At 36.2% G+C, this 23,501-nt stretch overlaps 1 long non-coding RNA gene across 1 annotated transcript in view; it reads left to right on the top strand.

Moving 5' to 3' along the window:
• LOC128249590 (uncharacterized) overlaps positions 1 to 16,498 on the top strand; it is a 41,342-nt gene extending 24,844 nt beyond the window's left edge. The window contains exons 2-3 of the long non-coding RNA XR_008265692.2: positions 4,959 to 5,031; positions 16,303 to 16,498. This is a non-coding gene — a long non-coding RNA (uncharacterized LOC128249590). The remainder of the gene's footprint in view (positions 1 to 4,958; positions 5,032 to 16,302) is intronic.
• Positions 16,499 to 23,501: the final 7,003 nt, after the last annotated feature.

A 23,501-nucleotide genomic window follows, 5' to 3' on the forward strand; every position in this document is an offset into this window, starting at 1 on the left:
TTTATTGTTCTTAGTTTCTAGCCAGAGTTCAGTATCTAATACAGGTAATCTATGGTTAGGGTGTTTAGTAGGGTAGTCTATCGTAACTTTAATACTCTGGTGGATGGAGTTAGCTATTTGCTGGATGCTCTCCATAGTCTTAGTTTCTATTTCTATTTCAGGGGTACTCTCTTGTGGGGGTGTCTTTACCACTAAGTTGATACCATCGACATATCGAGAGTACACATTCACGAGTATGGAGTTCTGTGTCAGGCGTTCCTTAAGCCTTCTGTCCCACCATACCATGAAGAGATTGGCCACATCACCGGCAATACTAACACCGATGGCTGCCCCCTCGTCCTGGGCGTATAATTTGTTGTTAAATTTAAATGTGTGGCCTTTTAGAGTAACCTTTATACTAGCTCCTAGTGCATGTGCGATCATTTTCTTTACCTGATGGATATTAGTGGGGGTCCGTATGGCTCTGGTCCATCCACTCCATCTCTCTATAGGGGTCTTCCTAGCCATAGAGGTAATTGTGGGTGGTCTACCTCTTAGACGTCTACTAGGGCAGAAATCTCTAAGGTCGTATCTATCTAGATATACATCGTCATATGTCAATCTAAGTAGGAGGCCCAGTTCTTCTGTGTTGACTTTTTGGAACTCTACTTCGCTCTTGTTGATCATCTCCACGCACTTTTCCACTGCAAAATCCACGTCGGTAGATGGGTATAGTGATACCACATCCATGCTACCCACTATACACCCTGTCAGGTTGCAAGTGTTGTTGCAGTCGTTGATCCTGCTGAGGAGATCTTCCGCGCTGTCACAGACATCAGGTGACATCTGGATTATGGGGCGTATGATCATTGAGAGGAAGTAGGAAATCCTGTAGTTACTAGCGACATTCGCTCCACAGACTGGTCTTGTTGGTGGTCCCACTACAGGATTAGTTGTTACTTTGTGGTCCTTACAGAGCCCATACAGCGTCGGGATATCATTGTTCCAGGCTTGGAAGTTGTTGGCTGTGCGCTTCTGGGGTCAAAATACTACATACGTTAACAAAATTTAATTAAAGACAAAAAAAAAAACAAAAAAAAAACACACACATGAACAAATAAATAAATAAAAACAAATACAAACGAACACGTATTAACAGAGAATATAGGTGATACAGACACTCCCCATACACACATGCACTTACAAAAGACACAGACACATTGAAGGACACGCATGCGTAGACACATACAATAGGAATACAAAATACAAAATGGCTGATAGTTAGCAAGGTGAGACACACATAAAAAAGAAGGAAACAAAGGACCACTGATGAGGTCACAGAAGTGTGACGAAAGAACTCTGGCCGAAATAAGATTAAGATTAATGTAATATAAAGCTGAAGCAAATTAACACCAAATATACAGTGCGTGTGTTTTTATTGGCTAAACTGGCAATATGACCATCCCCAAGTACAACAACATATATATATATATATATATATATATATATATATATGTATGTATGAAGGTGCATAGCCTAGTGGTTAGAGTGTTGCACTCATTGCTAGATTGTGGGTTCAATTTCCAGACCAGGTGGTGCATTCTGCTCTTGAGCAAAACACTTCATTTTACATTACTTCAGTCCACTCAGCTGTAAATGGGAAAGCCTACAATGGAAAAGTCTTCCGATCAGTGGGGTGGGAAATGTTGTCCAGCTCACCTAGCAAGTTTGGTGGTATCATTTGAAAGCTGAAATGATGCAAAGTGCATTGTAACCAGTGAGGTATAACAACATCTGATAATCTGATCGATCGTCTCGGGCAGTGTCCAGTGTGCTCTCAGTGGCCTTGGAAAATCTGGGTCCATAGTGATTCACAACTCTCAAGTCGGTCTGTACTCATCATTGGCAGCATGAATAGGCGCAGGAGTGGCTGTGTGGTAAGTAGCTTGCTTATGAACCACATGGTTGAGTTCAGTCCCACTGCATGACACCTGGGGCAAGTGTCTTCTACTATAGCCTCGGGCTGACCAAATCCTTGTGAGTGAATTTGGCAGACAGAAACTGAAAGAAGCCTGTCGTATATATATATCTCAGAGATCCCCTTCGGTCATGAATAACCATGGGATTGCACCTAGAAAGTTACCCTCCAAGGCACAAGTCTGGGCAAGGTTGTTTGTGGCAGACTAGCAGTTGCCCATGCATACCAGCTTCCCATCTCCACACCACTGATGTTATTTGAAGGCAAGGCAAAGGCTGATACAGCTTGGCACCAGTGATGTTGCAGCTTATTTCTACAGCTGAGTTAACTGGAGTAATGTGAAATAAAGTGTCTTGCTCAAGAACATTACATACAGCCCAGTCCAGGAATTGAACTCACAACCTCACGATTGTAAGCTCGACGCTCTAACCACTGAGCCATGTGCCTTCACCGTGTGTATATATATATATGACTGTATTATGAAAAACAGAACAGAAGGACAAAGGAATACATTTACTGGAAAAAAATGAGAAAAACAGCAGAGATAAACACGCAAAAGTTCGATTCTTTCATCAGTTGGCAATTAGGTATGATAACAATTTTAGCACCTAAGACAAGCTATTCAGTCCAATAGTGCCCACAACTTATGAGAGTTGCGGAGTTATATATAAGTAAGCACATGAAAAAAAAAATGTATGCATATACGCATATAAGTGTGTTTTCATTGGTGTTTTGTGGATCACCAAATTCATTTTGTAAATATATTTCTAAGTGCATGTGTGCCACACCCACACAAGCACTAACATGAGCGCACATACAATATAAGCCTTCACCTAAGCAACACTAACTTTAAAACAAGAACAATAATAAAAAAAAATAATAAATACATAACCTCCAAATTATACAACAAAACATAGTATCCAAATAAGTCCCACACAGGAAGTAATAATAACTATTTAACTAAAGATGTAGATAACAGAAAATATGAACAATCATAAATTTATTTTGATCACCAATCATAAACCACACCCATGATTAAAAACCACACCCAAGATTAAAAACCACACCCAAGATTAAAAACCACTGTATTCACAGATTCTTTGTTTAAAATTCCTCTTAAGGCAAAGAATACTAACAAAAGATCTTTCTGCTCGCTAATCACCCAGTTTCTCATATTTGTGATTTCATAAGTTCACCGTAGGCAACTTCATAAGAATTTTTCATAGAAACTTTTCTGTAGAAAAACATTATCTGTAGAATTGGTTCCAGAAATAATTCTACTTTTTTTTTTTAATATATTATTTTATATATGGTGTTAAGAAGGGTATGTAGCTGTAGAAACCATGCCAAAACATACAGTAGAGCTTGATGCAGTCGTCTGGTTTTCCAGTGTTCAATCCATGCCAGCATGGAAAATAGACATTGATGATGATCTCTGTATGGAACAAGTAATTCACATCAAGTTGTTTTCCACATGATCTGAACAAATTTGATTGATGTATTATATTAATATGCTTCAAACATCATATCATCTGTTACTTGAGGGTCAGGAATCGGAAACTTATGCAAACCCAGCAACACACACATTATCATTTAATGTCTGCTTTCTATGCAGGCATGGGTTAGACGGTTTGACTGGAACTGGTAAACCAGAAAGCTGTACCAAGCTCCAGTGTGATTTGGCATGTAAATATATAAATGATGTTAACTTCTATTATATATTTACAGGTGTTGGTCCACAAAAAAAAAAGCACCCAGTACACTCTGTAAAGTGGGTGGCATTAGGAAGGGCATTCAGTTGTAGAAACCAAGCCAAAACAGACAATTGGAGCCTGATACAGTTACTCAACTTTCCAGCTCCTGTCAAACTGTCCAGCCCATGCCAGCATAGAAAACACATGTTAAATGATGGTTATGATGATGTGTGTGTATGTGTACACACACACGTAAATACATAATGGATTGTGTGTATACTTGTGTATTCTTGCCTCTATGTATGTATGTACGCATATATCCTTGTGGCTATGTATGTACATGTGCAATCAACATAAATCCTAAGCTGTTGAGACATTCTCTGTATAAACTGTCCACTAGAGAACACTTGATTCCAACACTTCTAACAATATACAATCCTAGTGGTACTAAAGAATGTCCAATGGGGAAACGGGGGTGGAAAGAATGAGATTTAGTTCAAACCACTTATACTGTTCTGTCTATTTCTCTGTCTGTCTGTTTGTCTGCCTGTAAACCAGTATATGAACACTTGCAAACCAGGAATAGCTGTAATTGCCATTGTCTAAACCATTCAGTAGTGTCACATAAAAGACTGGTTTTTAGCCTGGGAAATATCACCTCCTTGGGAGGCATATTAAACTCGCAAATTGAGGACTATACTCATGCATTATGTGTTTAGAAGTGTGATATTTTTTTTTCTTAGAAATAAAACATTAAAACCTGGCACAATATATTTTAAAGAAATAAAAAAAAAGAAAGAAAAGAAACGCAATTGTTGAGATTAGAATATAAATAGGACAGTGTTATCAGTGAGCAGAAACATGACTGATGATATGCCAAGGTTCAATATAATTCACTAAATTTACTGTATAAGTCTTGACCTTCTTTAGTAATTTCCCCAAAAGTTTAACATAAGGGTCATTAGTCCATACAAATATCTAAAGAAGCAGATACATACTGGTTGAGATAGTGTAAGAAAATATGGATAATAAACCATTACACAAAATTATCATATTTCATGGCATATAAGATGCATTTTGCATTTTTTTTTTTCCCAAAATGAATGTCTGGAAAAGTCACCCTAGGTTCTATGCGTGAAACTGGGTCCTCCATGAGTTTTAAAGCCCTAAAAATTATTTTCTTTCCCTTGCATATATTCAGCAGAAATTCGGGTGTATCTTATTAGATACATGCCCATGTGTCTTTTTATGTCATGAAATATAACAGCTTTAATCATCTTTTTCTTTTTATCATTTACTTGTTTCAGTCATTAGATTGTGGCCGTGCTGGAGCACCACATTGAAGAATTTTTTAGTTGAAGGAATTGAACACAGCTTCAGGTACAGTACCACTGTGCAGCATCATGAGCAAATGTCTCCTACTTTACCTCTGTGCTGACAATGCTTTTAAAGTGAATTTGGTAGATAGAAACTATGTGGAAGCCTGTTGTGTATATGTGTGTGCATGCATGTGTGTTTGTAGCTGTGTTTGTAGCTGTGTTTGCTCTCCTCTTAACAACCAGTGTTGATTGGTTTTTACATCTCCGTAATTAAACTGTTCAGGAAAAGAGACTGATAGAATAAGAACCAAATTTAAAAAGAGGAATAAATACTGGGGTTGATTTGCTCGACTAAAACCCTTCAAGGCAGTACCCCGGCATTCTATAGTCTGGTGGTGAAACAAGTAAAAGGAGATACAAGACAGATATTTGTCAGGTATTTTTTATTAATGTCTTTGTCACTTTTGGTGGGCAGTAACCAGGACTTTTTCTATGGCACTTCAGTTGTCTTACTCTTAGTTCCTCCTCTACAGTTAGTCTATACATCAGGTAGCAAGACGTCTCCAATAATCTCAGTCTTGTGCAAAAGTCACCTGCATCTTCCAAAGTGATGCTAAGTTGCATCGGATCCTCTTTGAAAGTGGCACACTGCATCTTCCTAGGTGGTTTTCTCTTCCTTCACCTCTCTGGTAGTACCCATTGTATAGCTGTCATGGGTATTTTTTCTTCTGGTAGATGGAGTATGCATCTGCTTCTTTCTGCCACAATCTTCTACAGCTGACACAGAATGGCTCTTCTTAGAACTTTAGAGTTTGTGTGTCTCTCCATGTAGACACTATGAGTGGAAAGCATTCAATCTCTGGATAGTCCTGGCAGTGAACTGAGACAGAAATCAGTAGGTGTCTGGTAAATTCATTGATATAAATATTCCATTGTAAATCAGTTAGAGTGTGCCAGTAAATTCTTTGACATGCCAAATATATCATTGATAAAGTTATTGTCACACTTTTTATCCACAGAATAAATATATTACTAAACATTAAAGTTTTTATTTGTAGAGTAAATTTGCTGCATTTCATTAATAAAAGAAAAAAAAAAAGAATCAAAGGCAAATAAATTATTAACAATAAATTTATTCAATGTGCATGAAAAAAAAAAAAAAGAAACATGAAGCAAGCTTACTTTGAAAAACAGAATCACAAAATAATGCAGTAAAAAGATAGCTCTTTAAAAAAAAAAAAATTTTTTTTTGAAATCAGAGGAAGGAAGAAATATTCTGAAAAAGACAAAATTATGAGCAATGCTGCTTAAATAATCCAATGTTTTGTGATTTTGATATTCATTGATGATGCATTGAAATTCTTAGTGTTCTATATATATTTTTTTTTATGATGTGGAATTTTTGCACTGGTGATATACTGTTTGATTATCACTCATTTCTTCATGGTTTCCTTTTTGAAATTTCTAAAAAATTTCCAGCTTGTAAGGATGAAATGTTTTTGCATTTATATAGAATGTGGCATATTTAATGTTTAAAGATGTATTTATTCTGTGGATAGAAAGTACGACAATGAATTTCTTCTCAGCTTGGCTTTGTGAGCAAAGATTTATAGCAAGGAATATTCATATCGGTTGCAGCTTTCCTGGCACCGATGGATCCGATTTGGAACAGGCAGGCAGGCATGGCCACAGACACTGCATTGGAAGGAGGGCTGCTCTTGTTTTTCCTTTCTTATGAATTTACCAATGAGCTATTTGGCATCACAATGAATTTACCAATGAATGTGTAAACTAGCTATGTAGTTACCTTGAAATGGAATTTTCAGGCACTATTTATTATCCTGGATGAATTAAAAGAGAACCAGATCAGTGGTGACAAATGGTCCTCCCAAGATCCTGTGCTTGAAAGAAACTAATAATCAGAGGAACCTGGTTTTACTCTTGAGACAATATTCTTGACCATTTCCTTTAATCAAAGGAGGAAGAACAGCACTCATGACATTTTCCAAGCCCATTGAGGTTCACGAGAAGAATGAGAAATTATTTTCTCCAGCCAGAGACTCGGCTTGAATACTTACAATGGTGTCAGTTCCACTGACAGCACACAATGTCCAGCAGTGAAGGATAAGGAATCATTTTTAAAGGATGCAAAAAATTAAAAAAATATTTAAACCTTTGCCTGTCATGTGTAACACACTGGACATATTGCCCAGGAATCTATACATCATATATGATACACATTCCTAATTTTTCTCAGTCACCTGAGTATTTTGGGATTTATGAAAACTTGTGAAACAAGGGCTAACTAAAAGTCTGAAAACGAGCGTGGAAATTTAGGACAAACTTGTGAAAATGCTTTGGACAAACATTTACAATCCAGTAAAAAATAATTTGAATATAATGTGGTCTTGAAGAGATCGGTCCATTTTCCTTCTTAACTGGAAAATGTTATACCAATAGAGAAGTCAGTTTTCAAGAGGATATAACTGGTTGTTGTTGTTGTTCTGCCAGAATATAAAGACGAGATTATGAATAAGAGGTGTCATCAGTGTTGGACTAGCCAAGTCGACAATCTCAGTCAGCCAGCTTCTCAAGCTGCCTCAAAGACAAGAAGAGTTTATTCTATTTTACAGCAAGATAAGAAGGAATAAATGGTAAAAGGTTCACTATGTCAAAACTAGAAATATACATAATATTTTAATGGAGTTCAAGAATGTGAATCAGGAGGAGAAAGAAGAGGCAGGAGGTGGTGGGGGCGAAACGAGACGAACAAATATCAAAGAGTGAGAGAGAGGAAATGGAGAGAGAGAGAGAGAGAGAGAGAGAGAAAAGGAGGAAAGAATGGAGAAATGTAGAGAAAGAGATAGATTGTTCATGATATAACAATTTTTCTGCAACAGAGAATGACAAGGAGAGCGAGGTACGAGAATACTGAGATTATGAGAAATCCAGATAGAATCAAGAAAGAAGAAGAACCCTTTTCTCCAATGAAGACACCTCTTGTCTGAAACAGGAGATATTTCTTCACATTACAGCACAATAACATACCTCAGTGGTGTGTGTGTGTGTCTAGGATCAAAAAGAGATTTGAGTTGCAAGGAGTAGAGATTGTAAAATATCTAAGCTAAAAAAAAGTACACAAAGATGGAATTGTTGGAGACAAATAAAACGTTAACTTTTCTCAACGTATCATAACATGCAGTAAACATTAAAACAAAAACAAAAAAAAAACGGAAACAAAACCAAAAATGGTGGCAGTGGGAGAAGGAAAGAAGTAGTGTGTGTGCGTGTGGAGGTTGAAGAGGAAACAGAGGTAGTGATGTAAGGAGGAGGTAGTGGAAGGAGGTGGTGATAGCAGATGAGGCAAATTCAGTTGGGTGAGGGAAGTCAGAGAGACAGAGAAAGTGAAATAAGACAGAGATAGTAAAAGGAAATAGGGGGAAAGGAAGAGGTGGGAGGAGAAAGACAGAAGCAGTCGGAGGAGGAGGCAGAGGCTGTAGAGGGAGGGGGAAGTGATGGGGGAAACACAATGAGTGGTAGATACTGTTGTTTTTGTCGTTTAGCCCCAGGCCCCGTCTTGATCAAGCACCCTATGATGAATGGTATTCAAGTTATGAGCTTTCCATTTTCCATTTCAGACAATTTATATCTAGAATTACATAATTCAATGCACCTTTTCATTTTTAAGAGTTGACTTCTTGTTCCTTTATTATTATTATTATTATTATTATTATTATTATTATTATTATTATTACTATTACTATTATTATTATAAACAGGTGTTGAAGACAACAAGCTGGCAGAATCATTAGCACCCCAGGAAAAATGCTTGGTGGAATTTTGTTCCATCTTACATTCTGAGCTCAAATTCCACCGAGGTTGACTTTGCCTTTCATCCTTTCAGGGTTGATATATTAAGTACCAGTGAAACACTGGGGGTGATTTAACTGACTTAGCTTCTTCTCTGAACTTGCTGGCCTTGCGCCAAAATTTGAAACTGTTATTATAAACATGTGTTGAGCTGGCAGAACCTTTACCATTCCTGGACAAAGATGCTTAATCAAAATTTCTTCCAGCTCCACATTCTGAGTTCAAATTTCTCCAAAGTCAAGTTTGCATCTCAATCTTTCAAGGACAAAAAAATAATGTTCTAGGATCAATGTAATCAAATTAACTCCTCCCCTTAAAATTGCTGTACCAAAATTCTAAACTATTATTATAAACAGTGTGAAGTTGATGAGCCAGCAGAATTATTAGAGCAATGAATGGACTACCTTATGGAATTTCTTCCAGCCCTTTACATCCTGACTTCAAATTCTGCTAAGACTGACTTTGCCGTTAATCCTTCCAGGGTTGATAAAATAAGTATCAGTCAAACACTGGGGGTCAATGTAAAGACCAGTCCACTGCCCCCAAAGTTTCAAGTCTTGTGCTCATAATAGAAGGAATTATTAAAGTGGTGAGCTGGCAGAATTGTTAACATGCTGGACATGCTGGACATGTCTTTCATCCTTTCAGAATTGATATAATAAGTACCAGTTACTGGAGTCCCTTTAATCAACTTGCCCTTTCCCTCGAATTTTCAGGTCTTGTGCTTTAGTAGAAAGTATTATTATTATTATTATTATTATTATTATTATTATTATTATCTCCGCCTTAGCAAAGGTGAAGGTATTGTTTTCAGTCGTGTTTGTTTGTCTGTGGACAAAATACCTTAAGAACCTCTGGATGGATTCGGATGGAATTTTCATGAATGTTTGGCCTCGTAACTGGCACAAACTGATTAGATTTTGGGATTGATACAGTATTGGACAAGGATTCTGGATTATATTTCTGGTTTTTTTACTTAATTTTTGAGAGTGGTCAGGTTAATTTTTAGTATTCTTATTTGTGAGAGCAGTCGAGTTTATTTCAGATACTCCCATTTTAAAATCATTGAGAGTACACTGATGTTGCCTTGGTGGAGGCTTGTGGTCTCTGAGTGCTCTTATTATTACTATTATTATTATTATTGATATTATTATTATCATTAATTCCGCCGAGGTCAACTTTATCTTTCACTCTTTTGAGGTCAATAAATTAAGCACCAAATTTCAGGCCTTGTGCCTAGAATAGAAAGGATTATTATTATCATCATTATTATTCACGTTCTGAGTCCAAACTCCACCAAGGTCGACTTTGCCTTTCATCCTTTTGGGTTCGATAAATTAAGTACCAGTGAAACACTGGGGATTAATGTAATCAACTAGTTCCCTCCCCTAAAGTTTTAGACCTTATGCCTTTAGTAGAAAGGATTATTGTTATTATTGTTATTATTATTACTATTATTATTATTATCATCATTATTATTATTATTATTATAAGGGCAGCAAGCTGGCAGAATCGATAGCATGCCAGGCAAAATGCTTTGCAGTACTTCATCCATCTTTACATTCTGAGTTCAAATTCCACTGAGGTCAACATTACCTTTCATCCTTTTGGAGTCAACATTTAAAACCATTGTTGTTATTATTATTATTATTATCATCATCATCATCATTAACTATTAATTGTTAGAAAATAATATGATAACAAACTGGGAAGTAAAGCCTTTGCATACTTAATAACCAAATCAGATTCAAAAGAGCCAATGCAAACCACAAAGAATCACAAGTATTCACTAGATTCCAGTTTCATTAGTCAACAATGTAGTCTCTGCATGGTCATCCAACTTGCTAGAACTAACAGCCAAAATCTCATTCAAATTTTAGCTGATCCTTTTAGAAATGAGTAAGGCTATTCAATTAAGTAGTCATGAATATATTACTTCTAAATAAGAACAGCTTGAATGCTGGCCAATCAAAGTAAGTTTCACATGGAGTAACAGGTGTTCCCAAACTAGGCAGACCAAAAGGTAAATATTTCCATTGAAGTCTGTCTCAATATTACAAAGTTGTAATTATTACAGCTTCAACTAGTGATGTACCTGGAGTTTCTGCATCAGTGGACTTTCAAATTTAGTCAGTTCCAGAATAAGAGAATAGACAGCCAAGAGTTTTGGTTCATTGCTGCATTTGGAAATACACCAATTTTCAATCCTATCAGGACCTACACTACTCTCTCTCATATATGACCAATTATAAGCAACACTGGAAGCCACACACAAGGTACAGGAAACTTATATATATACACCATTCTGCTTAAATAATGGAACAATATCCTTCTATATCTCAAGTCTGTTTTCCTTCCTCCACTTCACTCTCTATTTCATATCTTCTCTATAATAACTGTTGCTTAACCATTTTCTCGCACTGTCTCTGATGAAGGGATATATAAAATATCCAGGAAACAACTGTAAGACCTTCTCTTTCTAAATGTTCTGAAATCTTGCATAGCCTTGGATTTTTTATCTCATTTGTTAATTTTATATATATATATATATATATATACATTATTCAAAACCACAAAATCCTGTATGCAAACAGCTACAGGCAAATAACGAAATGCATTATACCTGAACCAAGCTAAACTGAGTTTACTGATTGAGGGACCTTTTGAAAAGTCAACACAAATGGCACCCATTACACTCTCAGCGTGGTTAGTGTTAGGAAGGGCATCCATCCATAGAAACCATGCCAAATCAGACTGATGTCTGGTGCAGCCTTCCAGCCTTGCCAGCCCTGGTCAAACTGTCCAACCCATACCAGCATGGACAATGGATGCTAAATGATGATGAGGATGTATATAACATTTGTATATTTATATTTATGCGTTTGCATATTTATAATTTATATGCGTGTTAATAGTGATGTGGCATCTATTAATCATATAACTAACAAGATTATGAAACAGCTGTAAACAAATGAAAATCATCTATTCTCTCATGTCACTTATTTGTTGTATCTATGTGTGTGTGTGTGTGTGTGTGTGTGTTACATACATATAAGTAGGTGTGGAGCTGGCAGATAAATCCTTTACCAACTCTGCACAAAAATGCATAAGATTTCTTCCAGCTCCACTTTCGGAGTTCAAATCTCACCAATGTCTGAAGGGAATGGGGGAGAAAATGATGCTGGTGTAGCTAATGAACAACATTGTGAATCATACTGATTCCTGAGACACCATCATTTATCTACCTTTAGCCCACATTTTGCCATAGAGACACTGTACACCTGCATGTTGTAAGATTGGATTAAAAAGAGGTTGGCAACAGGAAGAGCATCTAGCCGTAAACTACAAGTTCAGAAAGTTTCATCCAGCTCATGCCAACATGAAAGAGTAGACATAAAAATGATGATGAGGGTGATGCTGGTGATGATGATAACGGTGGTGGTGGTGGTGATAGTAATAATGGAGATGATGGTGATGGTGACAATGATGATGATGATTGTGATGGCAACAGACATTAAAAATTTAATCACTAACAAGCCAACCTGCATTTACTCAGTTTGATAATGTCACCCATCACTATCCTGCATAGTCTTTTGAGAGGTGACATCTCATGTCTGTAAAGGGCTGGTTGATGTAAGTCTCAGCTGAACAGACTGCCAAATCATGCATATCTATGCTGGGCTGTCTTTGGAATGTATCACTAAACTGTTCTTGCTTTGATCTCAGCCTGAAAACAAGCAGGTATCTCCCTCTAATGACATCAGTGGTTACAATAAGACTGCCATAGAGTCTTTGTTTGGTACAAGGCTTTTTCCCATAACTGCCGATAACATGTGGGTGCACATGCTATTAAGAATAATATTAATACTACAGTGACATAGAATAACCTCTTTCAATGACATGCAAATGAGAAAAATTAAATTAAATTAAGCTATGTCCTTCATCCACTACCCAAATGGTAAATAAGGGAGATGACTCTGGATTTGTTCCTGTCTTATTTTGATGTCATCAGCAAAACACGTAACCTTGCTGCAATCTGCCAAAGTGGTAAGTAGCAAACAATCCACTGCAATATTAGTCATGACCAAATTAAATATTTTATTCTATTTCAACTCTTCAAATGTTCTGAGCATTAAATATGCTGACATCTATTTAACTACTATTTATATTGTGGATAGCATCTCGTAATTATTTAATTTTTAAACAATTTCCTTTTCCTTTCTCTATGCCAATAAAAACGTACATTTCTGTCAGCTGACTCAGCGATTTGTCTGTTGCCAGTTCTGGTGAGTTTACTGCAAGTGAGAACTTATATTTCTGCTGATGAAGCTTAAAAAGCATAAACAACAACAACAACAAAACCTAACCCAGAAACTTATCCTGAGTTATTTTTCATATTTGTAGAAAATTGATGGTGGTGATGGTGGTGGTGGTAATGGTGGTGTCCCCCCTCCACACACACACACACACAAAAGCCTATTAATCATCAACTAATTTTTTTTTCTTTCTCACTGCATATTTCGTTCTAATTTGGTTTTTTAATGCTCCACATCTTGGTTAATGAGATGTTAGATAACGGGTATTTAGAGATGTTTCAACAAGAATGGCTAGTATATATATATATATATATATATATATATATACACACATACATACATACACACACGCACACGTATGTGTACCTGTACATATGTTTGCATCTTTCTACATGCATGCAAGTATCTGCTCACATGCATATACATACCTTGTTATTACATGCATGACTCCAAGCGAGTGTGTGCATCTGAGAGGAGAGAGAGAGAGAGAGAGAGAGAGAGAGAGAGAGAGAGAGAGAGAGAGAGAGATGTGACACACATACACGAGCGTAAGTTTATATGATTTTAAGCACACAAGCGCACACATGAATGGTCCCTATCATTTCTGCTACTTTACCATAAATACGTGAACAAGGTATGGTTATTAACAACATTAAGATGCCAATGCAGGAAGAATTCTGAGATTTGGTTGCTAAAAAAAGCAACTAAATCTTCTTCAAGCCATATTCTACAACCTAAAGAAATAAAAGAACCAAAGAGATTACCTATGTCTATAGAAAAGAAAGGGTCATCACTGCAGAAATTCACTTGGTCACAAGTCTGATCATTGAAGATTCACCAGGAACTAAACAACAAAAACAACAACAACAACATCACATGCTGTTATGTAAGAGAAGTTGGTGACAACGTTTTTTATAACTCTTGGTGCTGTTATCATTTTAATACTAACTTATCCAGGCTTGCATGTGCTGGACAAAATCCCTTGAGGTAGATTTCCTAAGGTTGGATGCCCTTCTTGATGCCTGCTCTCACTTGTTTCCAAGTAAGGAAATATTCTCCATGGCCAGACATGTTTTTTCACTGAAGATTGGAAATGAAGGATACAACTTGTACGATTGTATGACTTTTTTTTTTTTTTTACACTTGTCAAGTGATGTTGAGAAAAAGACATCAACACACACACACATATATACATGTGAAGGGCTTCTTTCACTTTATGTTTACCAAATCCACTCACGATATTTTGGTTAGATTAAGCAGAGGATTAATAGCATTAATTTCACTGGTCTCACAGAGCCTGTGAAGGCTACAAGCACTACTTCTTACTCCAGAACCAGTAACTGAAGAAAGTAAAAAAAAACAAAAAAGTGCAAGACGTTTTGTACAAGGTTAAAAATGACTATAGAAGTAGTACATTTCAAATTATGCTAGCATCACAGTTACTTTATATTTGTTAATAATGGTCATTGAAGAAGGTGAGCCTTGTATTTGTTATTGGAGGTGTCTTGCGTACTATAAGTAACAAGCTCATAGACTGAACTGAAAAGATAGCAGTAAATGTGAAGGTAGAACGTCTACAGAAAGCAGCATTGCTTGGAACTGCACAAATCTTCTGTGGACATTTTGAAATCTAAATGAAGAATGTTACCTTAGCCCATCAGTTATGGACACCTGATACTTTGTCTCTCTCTCTCTCTCTCTCTCTCTCTCTCACACTCACACACACACACACACACACACACACACACACACTCCAGTAAGGCTGCTGTGTTAAAGAAAAATATGAAAGATTACTTTGGTTCAATGATAGAACATCTGTCATATTAGAATGTCTAACAAGATGCTGATGTCAAGTGTCAGGCAGCCGTTGACTTTTTTCCATTCAAAAGGGCTTTAACCCAAATATATGCATACTATTAAATAAAACCTTTATCTACTTTGAGCTTTCCTCACTTAAAATGATTTAATTCATGACTGTCAGTTTCTAAATTATGTTAAAAACAATTTATTCAAAAATAATAAAGGATTCAGTTTTTGGTACAAGGCTAGCAATTTCAGGGAAGGGGCAAAGTTGATTAGATCAACTCCAATGCTCAACTGGTACTTATTTTATCAACCTCAAAAGAATGAAAGGCAAAGTTGACCTCAGTGGAATTATGTACATTATTTACATTTGATGGATATTTGTCCTCATCTTGTTTGTTGTTAACATAACGTTTCAGCTGGTGTATCCTCCAGCCTTCTTCAGGTGTCTTGGGGAAATTTCAAACCTGGGTTCTCATTCCTAAGGTATTTTTCGATGTTATTTTTATTATTATTATTATTATTATTATTATTATTATTATTATTATTATTATTATTCAGGTCACTGCATGGAATCGAACTTGGAATCTTGGAGTTAGTAGCCCATGCTCTTAACCACTATGCCTGAATAATAATAATAATAATAATAATAATAATAATAACAACAACATTGAAAAATACCTTAGGAATGAGAACCCAGATTCGAAATTTCCCCAAGCCACCTGAAGAAGGCTAGAGGGTATATCAGCTGAAATGTTGTGTTAACAACAAACAAAATGAGAACAAATATCCGTAAATAATGTAAATAATGTATATAACTCTTCATCTCTTAAATAAAGAACTGTATTATCAGAATGTAAAGACAAACAAAATACCGCTAATAATTCTGGAAACTTACCGCCTTAACTTATTCAATAATAATAATAATAATTTCAAATTTTTGGCACAAGGCTAGCAATTTCTGGTGATTAGATTGTGATCAGTGCTCAACTGGCTTTTATTTTGCCAATCCTGAAAGGATGATAGGCAAAGTGGACCTTAGCAGAAGCAGAAATTGAGCTTGAAATATAATGATGGTCCAAATATTGCCAAGAATTCTACCCCAAGTGCTAATGATTCTGCCAGCTAGTTACCTTAATTTATTCCATGATAATAATGGTAACTATTACTAATTATTAATGATATCAGCAATTATTCTCAATTATTATTAATAATCATCAGCTTCACTTTCATCTGCATCGTGTGTGTGTGTGTGTGTGTGTGTGTGTGTGTATTTATATTTGTTGTTACAAATGTTATGGAGTTATTGAACTGAGAAACAGGTGCTACCTTGTATTTCACAGGTGACTGGCTGCTGTTGGTTGAAGAGCCTAACCTACTGAGCTATAGAAAATTCCACATGGAAGTCTCCCAACATCTTTAAATTACTTATGTTCAGGTCCAAATTTACAGTACAGACCAATCAACAAAGAACCAAAGAAAAGTAATAAATAAAAAATATATGTAAAAACAATCAAAATAAATAAATGAATGCTTATATCCTTTTATTCTTTTACTTGCTTCAGTCATTTGACTGCAGCCAAGCTGGAGCACTGCCTTTAGTTGAACAAATCGACCCCAGGACTTATTCTTTGTACGACTACTACTTATTCTATTGGTCACTTTTGCTGAATCGCTAAGTTACAGGGACGTAAACACACCAGCATTGGTTGCCAAGCGATGGTGGAGGAAAACACAGACATACAAATACATACATATATATATATACATACATATATATATATATATATATATATATATATATATATATATGACAAGCTTCTTTCAGTTTCGGTCAACCAAATTCACTCACAAGACTTTGGTTAGCCTGAGGTTATACTAGAAGTCACTCGCCTAAGGTGCCAATCTGAGGGACTGAACCAGAACCACGTGATTGGGAAGCAAACTTCTTACCATACAACCACTCCTGTGCCTATATCTAATTTTAAAAAAAACAAACAAACCTGGAATGGTTATATTTTGAGACGCTGTTGGCATTTATGGTAGAATGGTTTATGATATGCAGACACATGATAAGTCAGGGAAGAGGAAGGTGGTGGGACTCTGCATTGTTGCTCTGCATGCTAATAACAATAGCCAAATCACCTACAACTCACAAAAAAAACAAAATGGTTCTGGTTGGAACGTCTTTTGCTATAAGGGTACTTGATGATAGATAACTTGGGGGTTAGACAAAGCAACAACAAAACTACTCCAATACACCATAGACCTAAAAACATAAACCCAAAACAAAAAAACTTCTACTTCATACCGAACGTAAGACTTTCCTACGTGTGAAGAGGAGACCATAATGCTGGTTGCAGTGATTCTAGAAGGCGGTAGAATGGATAAGGAAAAATTTAACCATTTAGCATTCAAATTATTTTGTCAAATGTGATGCTTATTTATTCTCAGTTTTGAATTAATCATGCATTATCTTGTAGCTTCAAGATTTCAATATGATTGAATATTTTCAGAATGACATTGTAGGATAAGTGTGAGATGCCAGATCCGACCAGTTTGAACATAAAACAGGTAGAATAATTGGGCCAGATATTGTTGGTTTTGAATGCTAAAGGGTTAAAGATAATTAGGAAAAACAAACTAACCAACTACACATATACACAAATGATCTGTGGGAGGGCCTTCTAACTGGCCATCATTCTACCTGCTCAAAATAGTAGTCACATCTTCCTCAAATCACCCCCTAAAAAAATAATAATAATTCTTTCTACTATAGGTGCAAGACCTGGAATTTGTGGGGAGGGGATAGCTAATCGCATCTACCCCAGTATTTCATTGGTACTAAATTTATCTTCCCTGAAAGGATGAAAGCCAAAGTCAATTGTCATGCAATAATAATAATAGCCCTTTCAACTAAAGGCACAAGACCTGAAATTTAAGGGTGAGAGTTAGTTGATTATATCAACCTCAGTATGTAACTAAAGGATTAAAGGCAAAGTCAACCTTGGCAGAATTTGAACTCAGAAGAAATGCTGCTAAGCATTTTACCCAGAGTGCTAACGATTCTGCCAGTTTGCCAAAGGTATATTAGACAAGAGAGAATATAAAGAGAGTGAAGGTGGAATCAGGGTTGGGGGTAACACTAAATCTCCTCTTACCTCCACTCTCAAGAAATCAAACCTTTTACAATCTATTTAAAAAATCAGACTTTGCCACTCTTGTTGGCTTGTACTTGCACTCATTCTAGGCAGTGATGTTCAAAGCAGTGGTAGCTTTTAGTTGGTGGTGGTTGTGACGGTGACGATTGTGGTAAAGGTAGTTGTAGAATGGATAAGAGAGAATAGAAGGACAGGAAAGGTATAGTGTTGGAAGGGGGGGATGGATTAAAAAAATAAATTAAATAAATAAATAAATAAATAAATAAATAAACAGGGAACACCCAACCACCCATCCCTGCAAGAAGTAAGAAAAAAAAATCCTTTTTTTTCACCACCTACTCAAAGTCTGACTTTATTAGGAGTGTGAATGAGAGAAGGGTCAGGCTATAACAACAACAACAACAACAACAATAATAATAATAATAATAATAATAATAATAATAATAATAATAATAATAATAATAACTGACAGCTGCCATGTGACATGTGATAGAAGTAATCATGTGATTACTAACTAATCCTATCAATGCAGCAGTACTGTTACCTGAATGTAACCCCTTCCCTGCCCCAGGGAAGTTATTGGCTATACCAGAGTTTATGTACTTTAAAGAGGCTGGGAGGGAGAAAGAAGAAGAGGGAAGTTGCTTTGTTTTGTTTTATTTTGGTGTTTTTTTTTGTGTTTGCTTTGTTTTTGTCTTTTCTTTTAACTGAAATGAAATTAGTTGAAGTTAACAGAGAAAAATCATTATTGCCACTAACACTACTACTGCCATCATTAACAACAACAACAACAATACCAAACCATGGTGATGGTAGTTATTGTTCAGACCAACTAGCCCTGACTGAGCAGGACTATGATTAAAAGCACTCTAACCATGGCCCTCCCAACTTTTCCCAATATGCAAGGATTGTAGGACCAGATTTGTGCTTGTTTTTTAACAAGATGGCAAGGTGAGATTGAAAATAAATTTGGCTCATATTTAACTCTATGCCACAGTTTCTATGGAACTAAGATTGTTACAAGGATTTCCCCCTCTACTTCAGAATTCACCTAATTCCCTGTGTCTACTCTAAAATGACCATCATAATTATTGTTTAACATCTATCTTCCATGCTGGTATGGTTTGGATGGTTTCACAAGATCCAATGAGTCCAAGGACTGTATCATGTTCCAGTGTCTGCTCTGGCAGAGATTTTATAGCTGGATGCACTTCCTAACACCCCCAACCACTTTACAGTGTGCACTGGGGGCTTATCTCATATTACCAGCACAAACTAATAAAGCCACCATGCATCTTGCAAGCCTATGGAACCCAAGGAGTGGGGTGGCTTTATGTACCAGATAAGGATTAAGGTATGAGAGAAGGAATAGGGAAAGGCAGGTCCTTGTAGAGGAGCTTTATGGTTTCTCACATTCAGAAGAGAATGAAGAATGAATCAGTATATAGATATATGATTGGAATAGTCTGTAGGAAAGGGGCCATGCCATAGCCTCTACAGGCCCACCAAGAATGGAATGCTCAATAATGTTTTTTTTAAAACAGTTGCAAGTTGATGCCTGTAGGGGTTAAAAAAAAACATGTTTAGAGAGGGGATTAAAGAGGGTCAAAGCTCTTAGGAGATAGAATTGTGTGTAGTATTTAGTGTTTGGTCTGGAGGCCTAGAGATTACAAACACTAAATGGGTAACAAGAAGCACTGCTTCTTTCAAGTAACAAAAACCCAGTTTATGCCCTAGAACTGAATCTAAAGAAGACCTAACATGACATAGAATTAGAAGTTATTACCAATTTTGGCATTGTTATTTCTGTGGTTGCTATTGCCACTATCTTCCATACTGGAATAGGTAAGACGGAATCTGTGCAACAGTATTTCCATATAGATATGTTTTCATGACATAGTTCAGTCAACGTAACCCAGTCTTTCATAACTATCCTATCTTCTTTTATCATATTTGTGGTTTGGCTATGAACCATTTGAGGCAATATTCTATCTTTGATGCAAGCACATATTAAATACAAGCATCACCTATTCCATCCTCACCTCTCTCTCTTCCTCCATCCACGAAGAAACAGGCATTAGCCCCCAAAATATGTTTCTTTAATCCTGCAGACAGATGGAGATGTAATAAGTAAAGACATTCTTGTCCTAGTATTTTGCATGTTCTTATACACATACACAGAATCTGTAAATAAAACAAGAATTTCTAACATAGACATAAGACCAGAAATTTATGGTGGGTTGATGGGTGGGAGGGGGGAAGAAACAGTTTATTGTCTCACCTTATCATCCACCTAGCTACATTATTTTATTGACCCTGTGAAGATAAGATACAAAGTTGATCTTGATGAGAGATTTGAACTCAGAATGCAAAAGAACTAGAACAAATGCCACAAAGCACTTATCTGACACTCCAGAGATTCTGCCCGTCAACTGCCATTAGGGGAGAATTAAATAAACTTTGTGACATACAATCAACAAATTTCCTAACAAGATGGTGGTATCAGTAACTATTTGTTATTAATAATTTATAGATTTGAAGAAATGGTAAATTGGTAGAGTAACAAAATAAGCAGATTGTGATATTTACTTTTAACTCTTCTGATATCAACCACTTGAGACCATCCCTAGCTCTGTGATAGAAACCTCCTGTTTTAACCCATTACCTCCCATAATTCTATTAACTGGAATTTTTTTTATGAAACTTTGATTTCTAGCATAAAACAGCCTTAGAAACACGCTGGAATGATCAAAATAGCATTTTAAATAGAAATAAGCGAGATATTGGGTGAAAAATTAGCAAACTTCATTTGAATATCAGAGAACTATACCTAGTAGATATCGCAAAAAGGTTAGATATGTGTAAATATTGACAGATAATTACGAAATTTGTAATTTTTAAGTGATCTCATATGAGATCACTTGTAGGTAATGAGTTAAAGTGGATCAAAATGAAACCCTTCCATCAAAATTCATGTTAATTTATATTTCAAACAAAAGCTTAATAATGACAAAGTTCATCATCATCATCATCATCGTTTAACGTCCGCTTTCCATGCTAGCATGGGTTGGACGATTTGACTGAGGACTGGTGAAACCGGATGGCAACACCAGGCTCCAGTCTGATTTGGCAGAGTTATTCTACTAAATTCTTCCTTGTTTTAAAAATTGACTAAAATAAAGTTGGTGCATTTCAATAGAAACATAGTAACAAAAGGATTAACACGCTGTAAAGGTGGGTGGCTTACAGACAAGGCTAATTGAGTTGTGAGATCAATTCCTGGGTCAGGCAGTACACTTTCCTTTGGATAGGACACAACTCCAATCTACTCAAGTTGGTAACTTACAGCCTATTAACCCCAAATTTTGCAAATGCATGCTGACAGCCCTTCATGGCTTCAACGAGAATTTTACCGATTAAGTCTAAACCTTGCAAAGGTCAATTTTGTCTTTCATAATTTCAAATTGATGAAATAAAGAACAGTAAAATACTAAAATTGATTGGGTTAACTGCACCATACTCTACAAATCATTTATTGCAGCATCATGCTAGTACTAATAAACTAATAAATTAATAACTGTTTCTAATAATAGGCACAAAGCCTGAGATTTGACAGAAGGAGCAGGCATTAAATTGACCCCCACACCCCACCAGCGTTTGATTGGTTCTTTTATTTTATTGACCCTGAAAGGGTGAAAGGCAAGGTTGACTTTGGATGAATTTGAGCTCAGAATGAAAAAGTTCAGATGAAATGCTGCTAAGCATTCTGTTCAACATTCTGATAATTTTGCCAGCTCAATGCCTTTGATGAATTAATAACCAATTGTTTATGGTGGTGTACCTGTAGATTCACAAAGAATTGGCTGAGAGTGAAAAGAGTAATAAATAGTTCAAGACAATAAGCAAAATAGCAGGCAGACACAAGCAGTTTTCCTGGTACAGCCTGCAAAACCCTCATTAGCATTCTCATGGAAGATGGAGGTACAATGACTTCTCATAAACTCAGAACATGGATGATAAAACTGGATTGTGTGGTGTAGTTTGTATCATGCCTACCAAAAGTGCAAGTTATAGATGATCATTGATAATTGATAGATGATCATGATGGTGGTGGTGGTGGTGGCAGCACTGTCTTAAGGTTTAGGCACACTGGGCCTCATAGGTCTAGGGCCCAATTCTGATTTATGTATGCTGTGACTGTCAAATATATAGGGCCCAGTTCAGAAGCCTCACAGATCTAGGAGCCCAATTCTGATTTATTAAAGGGCCTAGTGCCTTGATTTGCTTCAAGATCTATAACACTGCTAAGAAAGCCCTGGGTGGTGATAGTGATAACAATAAAAATAAAGCAAATTTTCTGATAACTAGGACACAGGTATGACCATACAGCTAAAAACTTTGCTTCACAATTTCAAGACCATGTATTTGGTACCCAACACTCGATGGAATCTTGAGCAAGCTTCATTTAACATAGCTCAGGGTCAGACAAAGCCTTGGAAATAAAATTGGATCAGCAGAAATTATGTGAAAGACATCCAGGTGGACTTCACCTGCAATTCAAAGGACCAGCAGTGTCACATTGTGTCACTCTGATTCTGAATGAGAATTACATTAAAAGTACAAGTATCTGTGGAATATGCAGCCACTTAATGTATCAATTTAATGAGCAAGTAGTTCAGATGATTGAAAAACAGGAATAGGGAATACTTGTAGTTGACACTGGCAGAGGACCCATTTATACAACATTGATGTACTGGTTCTCCATAGACATATCCACTGTCATTTCTGCTAATAATGTATTGTCCTTGACAATAAAGAATTACTGTGACAATTGGTGACCATAATATGAATGTAAAATCATGTTGCTGGCTCCTAATATCAATCATACAAACGTCTATAACATAACATTTACCAAAGCTGATTAACAACAATCATGATAATTGTTGTTGGTATTTATTCTTTTATCCTTTTTGGTCCAGAATTTAACATTACAAATAGTCAGAAAAATTAACAGAACTGACTGATAAAAAACCAAGTTGAATGTATTTCAGTTTTTTGCTTCATTTGTCTACCACTATGAGTTCAAATCCTGCATGGGTGAGAATTAAATTTACTCCTTCATTTATAATGAGAAAATGGTTTGTTAGATAAGCACCGGCATTGTCTTGGTATTGATCCAATTGTTTTAGATCCACATCACTACAAAACTTGGTGCCGTATCTGGTTAGCACGAACCTTTAGATGACTATTTCAGAACTGAAGCCAATATAATACGACGGTAGATTATACAGATGAGGTGATATGTTCATAAATAGAACAACAACCAGTTTAAAAATTTTAAATGTAGATAATAACTAAGCAAGCATTCATAACTTTCATTT

Source organism: Octopus bimaculoides, chromosome Z, assembly GCF_046866305.1.
Source record: "Octopus bimaculoides isolate indiv1 chromosome Z, ASM4686630v1, whole genome shotgun sequence".
In the NCBI taxonomy this organism is placed as follows: Eukaryota; Metazoa; Mollusca; class Cephalopoda; order Octopoda; family Octopodidae; genus Octopus; species Octopus bimaculoides.